The sequence below is a fragment of the Peromyscus californicus genome, unplaced genomic scaffold (assembly GCF_007827085.1).
Source record: "Peromyscus californicus insignis strain IS unplaced genomic scaffold, ASM782708v3 Scaffold_7__1_contigs__length_154581171, whole genome shotgun sequence".
NCBI lineage: Eukaryota > Metazoa > Chordata > Mammalia > Rodentia > Cricetidae > Peromyscus > Peromyscus californicus.
In genome coordinates, this window is record NW_026294595.1 from 152,760,928 (window position 1) to 152,770,842 (window position 9,915).

Here is a 9,915-nt window from a genome sequence, read left to right on the forward strand (position 1 = left end):
AGACAGTGGGTCAGACTCTGGACCACCAAGCTGACCACCAGGCTCTAGTTCTGCAGCTGCCATAGGGCTGGGCTTCCAGAAGCTTCTCAGGCCTATAATGCCCCTACCCTGCCCCCAGGTCTCTCCCACCTGCCTTCTGGGAACCCCTTCCCACTGTCCTCAGAAACACTGTATCTTTTCCCTGGCTGTGCCCTGAAATCACTCCCCACTTCAGAGCCCACCCCAGGGCACCCAGAGTGCACCCCTCACCCCCGGCCCCACCATGTTCTCATACTCAGCATCTTATTTGTGATACTGCAGGTGGCCTGAGGCCACTTCAGAGGTTAGTCACTCCAGGGCACCAAGATCCTGCCTGATACTGGCAGATGGCGCTGGGCCTGTTTCTCATTCACAAGGATCATAGGACACCGGATCTTCACACAGCAAGGTGGTTTCCAGTCCTCACCCCACCACAGAAGTGCTGTGCTGCCCCAGCTCAGGGAGGACAGTGTGCTGTCCCTAGGACCTGCTACGGTACCTCCTACGGTCCCTAGGAAGCTACAGCATCGTTTGTGAGAACTCACACCAATATCGATGGGCAGCAGCTGACAGCCTGAGGTGTGACTGCCATTAGAGGTGACAGTATCTCAGGTGGTGGCGGCGGCACACGCCTTTAATCCCAGCACTCCGGAGGTAGAGGCAGGCAGATCTCTGTGAGTTCAAGGCCAGCCTGGTCTATAAAGAGAGTTCCAGGACAGCCAGAGCTACACAGAGAAACCCTGTCTCAAAAAAAGAGAAAAAAAGTGGCAGTGAAGGTGTGCTCACATGACCTTGACACTGGAGGGCTGGAGAACACACCAGGGCTGAGGAGGCATGTGTGACCACCAATATACAAAATCCACATTAGTGTGAGGTCCTGAACACAGGCTGGGAAACACAGCCCAACTCTGACCACTGCCTGGATGACAAGCTCCATGAAGATATGGAGTGTCTGAGGAAGATAAGGATCTATTGAGGGCTGCAGCACTTTGGGATACTTTTTGTGCAAGGCTAGCACACTGAGACCACTGGCCACAGTGACTGAGTCATGGGTATATCCAAGAAGAATGTGGAGGCCTTTCTTGATAATAAACACTTTATATATCTACATCGAAAATCAAAACAGGCTGGGCGGTGGTGGCACAGGCCTTTAGTCCCAGCACTCTGGAGGCAGAGACAGGCGGATCTCTGAGTTTGAGGCCAGTGAGTTACAGGCCAGCCAAGGCTACACAGAGAAACCCTATCTTGAAACACCCCCCCGCCCGCCACACACACACACACACACACACACACACACACACACACACACACACACACCAGTAACAGCAAAGAGTGAATGACTCTGACTCACTCAGCTCTGCACACAAGAGCCCATGAGGTGGGATGGTCCTGTGAGCCTAAGCCCAGTGCTGAGTCACTGCTGGATCAAAGTGGCCACATGACCCGAGGTCCAGTCCACCATCACTCTCACACTGGCCTGGAGGCCAGCCCCTTCCTGTTCCAAGTGCTGGAGGCTCTGAGCAGAGAGACAGGCCCAGCTGATTAAGGACTTGGTGCTCAGACATCACCTTTGTTTGTGGCCACCTGAGGCCAGCAGGGATGGTCTTCACTCTGAGCAGAACCATGAGAGTGATGAGAAGTGATGAGGGGGGCTGCACACACAGCTGAGGTGCAGCCATGTCGGCAGTCTGGTGGCAACTCTGCATTAATACAATCACACTTGGCTCAGTGGAGATTCCTAGAAACCCTGAGAGAACCTGTGAGCCACAGAGTGCAGTGTACCCGTGTCTACAGCAGCATCAGTCCCCACGGCTGTGAGGTGGAGATGGCCCAGTGCCTGTCTGTCTGTCAACCATGACTAGCTCAGGAAGGCGGCTCCTGCAGGATGAAGGAAAGACTTGCACTTCCCCTTACCTGCTGTGCAGACCTGGAAGGCCAGCTCCTAGAGGCTGCCTGGGGTTAGATGTGGACATCTCAGAACATGCTGTGGCCATGGCCCTCCTGGGTGTCAGAGGGAAGCTCAATTGTACAAGATCAATCAGTGACTGGATCTGGTCTTGGAGCCGACTGGGGGCCATGGAGGTAGGGCGGGAGCCTGGGGCTTATCAGGCTGTCAGTGGAGGAGGGGTCCTGGCAACAATGGCCACACAGACTTCTGACAGCAGCTGGGCCCTGTCGCCTGCACCCATGTCTAAGCACGTTTGCAGTGAACCCAGGACACCCAGCCCTCAAGCTGGCTCAGCCTGGAGAGACACCATGGGATCTCCAGGAACTGAGAGCTATGGCCCTCCTTGTCCTGTCTTCAGTCTTTCTAGAGTCCAGCTGGAAAAACTCCCATCCCATCCCATACACAGAGGACTAGCACATGTCTTCTTGGGGTCTAGAGTGCTTCCGTCTACAAAGTGATACCCAGCTACTGTCATTGACTGTCACCCCAGTCTGATAGCAGAGGTCTAGGAAAGTCCAGCGTGGGCAGAAAGTTTGGAAGGGACTTGTGGTTCTCAGCTCAAGTTCCTTGATGTGGGAGTTGTTACCACAGCTAAGCCCTGTGAGGCCTGCAGGCCATTCCTGGCCAGGCTGGGTAGCCTTTAGCTCAGGCCAGGCTATCTAGGAAGATGGGTTGGCCTGTGGGCAGGTCACACCTGGAAAGTAGTGCTCTCCCTACCTATGTGGAAGGAGAAGAACTAAGATGGAGGATCTGCTCCAGGTCTCTGTTTGCCCCAAGTTTCAACATTAGCAAAATATTTGTCCTGTGACTCTTGAGTGGAAATACATTTCCAGGGAATGTAAACACATGGAGACTTAGAGGCTCCTGCATGCTGGGGGGAGGGGGGAAGGTTTCATTGTAAGTGCAAGATTATTCTTTCCAGGGGTCTTCTGTATGCTGTCCCAGCAGCCAAGCTGAGGGGATATTCCTGTCCTCTGAGGGCTTTCTCTCAGAACCCCGGCAACAGTCCTGCAGGAGGAGGGAGGGGCCACTGTCCGGCCTCCTGAAGGAGGACCCAGACACCTAGTTGTTAGTGGTGCCTTGACCCTAGCTCTGCCCGGCCTTGCTGTGCTGCCAGGTTAGACATGGCCCCTGGAACCTTTGGACTCAGTGATGAGCTGTCTTCCCCCTTTGCCACCATCTGCCTTGGGCCCTCTGGCCCAGTCCCGGAGCCACCTCTGTGCATGGAGCCAGGGGCCACTTCCTGGCCTCGGCAGACCTGTATATATGGTCGGATGGGACCCTGTCACCTGGAGTAAGCAGCTCTAAACCTGTTTCATAGAACAGACTGCATCAGAGAAGCCACCTGTGACTGCTGCAGGTGGTCATTTGACTCCAGATACCAGTGACACTGTGGTCCCCTCCCTCCCCCCACCCACCCACACTTCCGCTCCACCCTGCCCACCAGGCTGGAAAAGCCCTGACCTAGTAGCCTGGCCTCTTCCCAGTCCTCTAGGTGTGGTGGGGACCCAACTCCACTGAGCTGAGTCTGAGCAGAGGTTATCTGGGTCCCTTCTGATGCTGGCGCAGGCTGAGGGCCCCTGTCTACTAGGAATGCAAGAGCCCCCGCCCCTGCCCACCCAGGTGGAGGAATGCAGTGGGCCTCTCTCTGGAATTCCCCCAGGCCTGGCACCACTGGGAGCCTGCTGAGCTCTGTCTCTGTGCATAGTGGCACCAGCATGCTCGGCCTGTCTTACGGTGGGAGGGACAAGACTAACTCAGGTCTGCACAGCACGTGCAAGCAGAGTCCACTTCTCTAAGAGGCCTTCCTCACCATGCCAGCCGTGGAGCGCCTTTTTGGAACTGTCTCCCTTACTGCAACCACCCACTACCGGGTATGATTTCAACCCAATAATAAATGTTGACCCCAAATGCAGGGTGCCCTGAGTTTCATCCCCAGCACCCCTAGATGAAAACAAAACCTGTCCAGTAGGCATTGTTGACTGCTTGGGTTGGTCAGAGGTCCACAGTGAGTGGCCTGTGCCCTGTGGCTATGAGCAACCATCATGGCCTCTACAAAAGGGCCCTTGTGCTTGTCCCTAGTTGTGAGGACCACAAATGTCTCCCATACTGCCGCTTGTCCTGTAGGAAACCTCTGTGGCTCTCTTGAACTGCCACCTGTCCTTCCCTGCCCCTCACAGGCCTGGGCAAACAGGTACTTGTTGAGTACTTGTGGACTGAACAAATGCCCAGAGCGGTGGAACTATGGTTCAGGTAGTCCTGGAACTAGAGCTGGGGATGGGGGCCAGACAGCCGGGGCTGCCCAGAGCCCAGGCCCAGCAGGGGCTGCCCAGAGCCCAGGCCCAGCAGGGGCTGCCCAGAGCCCAGGCCCAGCAGGGGCTGCCCAGAGCCCAGGCCCAGCAGGGGCTGCCCAGAGCCCAGGCCCAGCAGGGGCTGCCCAGAGCCCAGGCCCAGCAGGGGCTGCCCAGAGCCCAGGCCAGACAGATGGTGAAGTAGGAGTAAGGCTAGAGGCTCAACCCAAGCACAACCCAGTTTCTTCTTGGCTAGGCCTGGGGCAGGACAGGGCAGGGCAGGGGGTATCCAGGCTTCATTATACAGTGAAGAACACTGCCCAGAGGCTTTGTGGCCATGAGGTTTTCACAAAGGGAGTAGGCAAAGTGCCTACAAGAAACAGCAGACCAAGGAGGAACACAAGGTGATGGGGACACAGGGAGCATGGTGGGTGATCAGACGGAGGCCTTCATGGACCTGGATGAAGGCCCTGCAGTGCACAGGTCTTGGCTGCAGCAGCATAGCCAGGTCATACTGCAGTGGCTAGCCAGAAGCAGAGCTCATCCAGGGCCCTGCTTTCCTACACAGCTCCACCCTCAGGGACTGACACTCAAGAGGCTAGGTGGAAAGCTTGGTCTACTGTTACCAAGGACTCAGGACAGCCTTCAACCCTGCTGAGGTCTTCTCTGCTGCAGGCCATTCAGGAGGGCATAGCACAGGAAAGTTCTGAATCTTCCTGCAGGGCCTTGACGCTCTGGCAGCTTTTCCTTGGGTTCTAAGAACATTCCAGAGAGATCTGTAAAGCTGGTGGGGTAAAAGCCTCCAGGAGCTATGGCGCCAGACTGAGAGAGACAAGCCCAGGCAACTCACCTGGGCAGGAATTTGGATTGTCTCTTTCCACCAGCAGACCTTGGCCTCAGGCTTGTTTTGGCAGCTACCAACACACCTAGATGACAGTTACTCTTTGATGGAATGGGCCTTGGGAAGGCGAGTGCTTCCCCTGTAGTCCACCCAGGTTCTCAGCTGGGCACCACACGTCACTGGCAGACAAGGTCCCTGAATTCTGAATCGCCCTGTTACTACTGCTCTAGGCTGAGCAGTGCCATGCCTGGGCCCTCGGGGACCAGCTTCTGACTCTGTAGGACCGACTTCCTCCCACTCAGCTTTGTTATCCTGGCTTGTAAAATGGGATCTAACTCTGTATTTTCTCAGGACTGTTAGAAAAGAATATTCTCAGTGTGGCACAATGACACACAAAGAAAAAGTGAGGCATTTTTTGCAGTGAGGGTGTGCCACAAGTCACCTGGCTGGCAAGCACACTGGGGCAGGAGCTCACTTGGTTTTAATGCTAAGGCAGGTAGTGTGACTGTGTCTCATTTCATTGGTAGGAGCTTGAGCTCACAATCTAACTCAACTGGCTAATTTGTGATGGGTGCAAGGGGAGGGTGGAAGAAACAGGCAAGTACAGGAAAATTTCACAAATCGGGGAGTGTTTATGTATCATTAGCTCTTGGATGTCTAGCCACCTTTCACAGAAACAAAACAACAAAAAACAGGGCACTGGAGTGATGGCTCAACAGTTAAGAGCACTAGTTGCTCTTCTAGAGGACCCGGGTTCGATTCCCAGCACCCATATGATGGCTCACAACTGTCTGTAACTCTGTTCCCAGGGGATCCGATGCCTTGTTCTGGCCTCGGCAGGCACTACATGTGCTTGTACATACACACAGACAAAACACCTATACACATAAAATAAATAAAGGTTAAAAAAAAAAAAAAGAACAGAAACAAAACGTTTCTCTTGGAACCTTTGCAGGAACTCTCCCAGGTGTCAGGCTAGGGTCGAGACACCATGTAGACCTACACATCCAGAATACTGTTGATAGAGACAAGACAAACCAAGAAATCGCCACTCAAATTAACATGTTTTGGAGCCCAGCATGTTGGCACACACCTTTAATCTCAGCACTTGGGAGGCAGAAGAAGGCAGATCTATGAGTCCAAGAAAGTGTCTGGTCTACAGAGCAAGTTCCAGGACGGCCAGGGCTGCTACACAGAGAAAGCCTGTCTCAAAAACCAAAATAAAAGCTGGGTGTGGTGGCACACGCCCTTAATTCCAGTGCTGGGAGGCAGAGGCAGGTGGAACTCTGTGAATTCAAGGCCAGCCTGGTCTACAAAGTGAGTTCCAGGACAGCCAGTGTTGTTACACAGACAAACCAACAGTCAATCCATAACTAAAATAAAGGTGGTTTGACAAAGCAAAACTTTCCTTCTGCACAGGAGAGTGCAGAGCTGCCCAAAGCCGGAAACCAGGCATGACCACCCCAAACGGTGTCAGCCTTTTGTCCCTAACTCAAGGGGCACTTGGCTGCTCCTCACTGGCTGAGTCAGCCTCACAATTTACACCTGATTGGCCGGTTTGAAAAAAAACAGAGAGAAGGGATGGGCTGTAAAATGCTTTTTAAATTATTGTTTTATGTGTACAGGTGTTTTGCCTGTATGTATGTCTGTGAACCATATGCATGCCTGGTGTCCATGGATGCCAGAAGAGGTCATTAAACCCTATGGAACTGGAGTTTTAGACCATTGTAAGCCACCATGTGGGTGCTAAGAACCAAACTCAGGTCCTCCGGAAGAGCAGCTAGTGCTTTTAACTGCTGAGCCATTTCTCCAGCCTGAAGGGGTAAATTTTAACAGATAACCATTCCAGGAAGTTGTGGCAATGAGTCAGGGTGTCAGACATATGGACATTCCAAGAAGCAGATTACATCTGGCTAAACAAACACACAGTCCTTAACAGAGTAGCAAAAGAGGAGGACCTGAGAGGAAACAGGCATATGACTACTAAACTTGTTTGATAAAAAAGATTAAATCTTTCACAACCCCCTACCCCTGTTTTGTTATATATTCGCTTCTTCAAATTCTGTTAACTGGACCTCTCTCCCCTGGGCATCTAACAGAAAGGTCTGTGTGGGTGCTGAGTGGCAGCTTTTCAGCACTAGCTGTTCTTATTAGCCTTGGGACTAGACCTCAAACACAAGGTTGTCTACAACAACCTACTGGAATCATGACTCCAACTATTATAATTATGGATGTTAAAGCTAAGGTCATTGTTCCATTTTCCAAACCATTGTTCCATTAAGTTGGTAAAGAGGTTGTCTATTCCTAAATTTTTGGCTTCTTCATTAGGGAGAACATCAAGACTTGGAGATCCCTGATAACAGTCCCATGTGGAGCAACATTGTTTGGAATGAATGCGCAGCACTGTCCTCTTCACATATACAGACTCCACCTTTTTCGGCTAAAATCATGTTAATTGCCAATCTATTTTCCTAATCCATTTGTATAGGGTCAGTAGTTCAGCTGTGCCTTTGAAAGCACCTCCAGTATAGTTAAGCCATCTTTTTTTAAATTATACTAGGCTAGTTTCTATAGTCCACAGTTTTGGGGAGGGAAGGGAAGGTTTTATTTGGCTTACTGGTTACAGTCCATCATCAGGGAAACCAAGGCAGGAACTCAGGGCAGGAACCTGGAGGCAGAAACTGAATCAGAGACGTTGGAGGAAAAAAATTTGGAACTCCACGAATTGTGTGTCATCCTTGCTCAGGGGCCATACTAACCTTCTCCATATCATTCCAATTTTAATATATATGCCAAAGCAAACACTACAATCTACATTTTTTTGTTTTTGTTTTTGTTTTTAGAGACAGGGTTTCTCTATGTAGTTTTGGTGACTGTCCTGGATCTCGCTCTGTAGACCAGGCTGGCCTGGAACTCACAGAGATCCACCTGGCTCTGCCTCTCCAGTGCTGGGATTAAAGGCGTGTGCCACCGCCACCTGGTTTACAATCTACATTTTTATTAGCTATTGACCACCAGAACAAGGCTGACTTGAAACTGGTTGCTATTTGGTTTCAATGTTAATTAATTAAAATAATTAATTTGGGGCTCCCTGGGACACTTCTATACCATCTATATAAATATGGGGTCTCCTGGACTTAACAGCCCCCTCTTCTTGCAAGAGGGGCCTTAAGGCAGGTGGGAACACTAAATGTCATCCTGAAAGAGGTGACCAGTTGGACTAAAATACAAGTCACTCTGATCCACTGGTAGGACTTCAAATAAGGGTCCTCCATAATGTCACCAGATATCTGATGGTGTGACTACCAGAGCTGACTGGTCATCTCTTTAAAAGACTGACCTTCATGGCACCCCATTACATCGCCCACTGGAGTTAATTGCTCTTCCCAACTAGAGAGGCACGAGATGCAATTACTCCAGGGGTAGGGGCTTTATGGTAGCCAGGGCCCCGTGACTTTGATGGGGAAACAGCAGGGTCAGGTGCGACAGGACACATCGCTTCAGGCCCCTCAGTCTTGGAGGAGGAACATCATACAATGCATGCCGTTTGGATTGAAGGACCACCCCAACAAGAGTGGGACTATTTGAGTCTTGGGCCATCCAGCCACACACACATAATAACCATTCTTATCAAGTGTATAGACTATTTTATACATTCTAACCAAGGATTTGTGTCTCTGCATCCTGTCTCAGTGCTAAAGGTCTGTCTTAAGTCTTTGGCTTCCACTATGGTTAACTTGGGGTATTGGTCCTTAGGAGAATTTTTGGGTGTAAGTGATGGAAATTTTACTTTTGTTTATAATTTATAGGCCATTTATAATTAAGAATAAGCCTCTGTGAGTGATTTATTTGGGAGCTGGGTGGTGGGGCCCTCCAAAAGAGCAAAAACAAACAACACATGTCCTTATTATCCCCTTGCTCAAATCCAAACCTATCTCAAACCTACCTTTTGTCTCCGGGCTTTTCCATTTCTATTCCTGTATTTCTTTGTTTCTTACTCCATGGCTTGCTGTGTAGCTGGCCCCTGGAGTCCTCCTCCTCCTCTGACTACTTCTTCTTTCCTAGATTTCTCCTTCTATTCTTTCTTTCTGCCTGCTAGCCCCACCTATCCTTACTCCTGCCTTGCTATTGGCTGTTGAACTCTTTTTTTCTTATTTACTTATTTTCATTTTTATTTATTTATTTATTTTTCTATTATCAGCTTGATACAGTATAAATTCTTATCCTAATAGTGAAATATTTCATTGAGGCTTGCCCGGTAATTGAGTAAAACCAAAACTTATTATAAGCCACTGTTATCCTAGGGTCCCCCCTGCTATATAGCCTCCCTGGTTCTGTGGGTTGCAGTCTGATTGTTCTTTGCTTTATATCTAGTATCCACTTATGAGTGAGTACATACCATGTTTGTCCTTCTGGATTTGGGTTACCATCAGCTCTTTATTAGACCATCAGGTGTTCTAGACAGGCAAAGTAACACAGCTTCACAGAGTTAAACAAATGCAACATAAACAAAAGTAACATACCTTAAAATAATATTCCCCAACAGACATGACTTAAAGATTTATTAGAGTGCCTCTTTGTAATAGGGACTCTACAGTCCTAAAGGTTAAACAAGGACAACATGGTCAAGCTGCATGTTTTGGAAGTCTCTTGAAAAACATTCATGGGCTGGAGAGATGGCTCAGAGGTTAAGAGCACTGGCTGCTCTTCCAGAGGTCCTGAGTTCAATTCCCAGCAACCACATGGTGGCTCACAACCATCTGTAATGAGATCTGGTGCCCTCTTCTGGCCTGCAGACATACATGCAGGCAGAACAT

General features: G+C 50.2%; 1 non-coding gene across 1 annotated transcript; it reads right to left on the reverse strand.

Moving 5' to 3' along the window:
* Positions 1-7,800: 7,800 nt before the first annotated feature.
* LOC128102812 (U6 spliceosomal RNA) lies at positions 7,801-7,903 on the reverse strand. Its single transcript, XR_008215558.1, has one exon. It is a non-coding gene; the product is annotated as a U6 spliceosomal RNA (small nuclear RNA).
* Between the last annotated feature and the right edge of the window lie 2,012 nt (positions 7,904-9,915).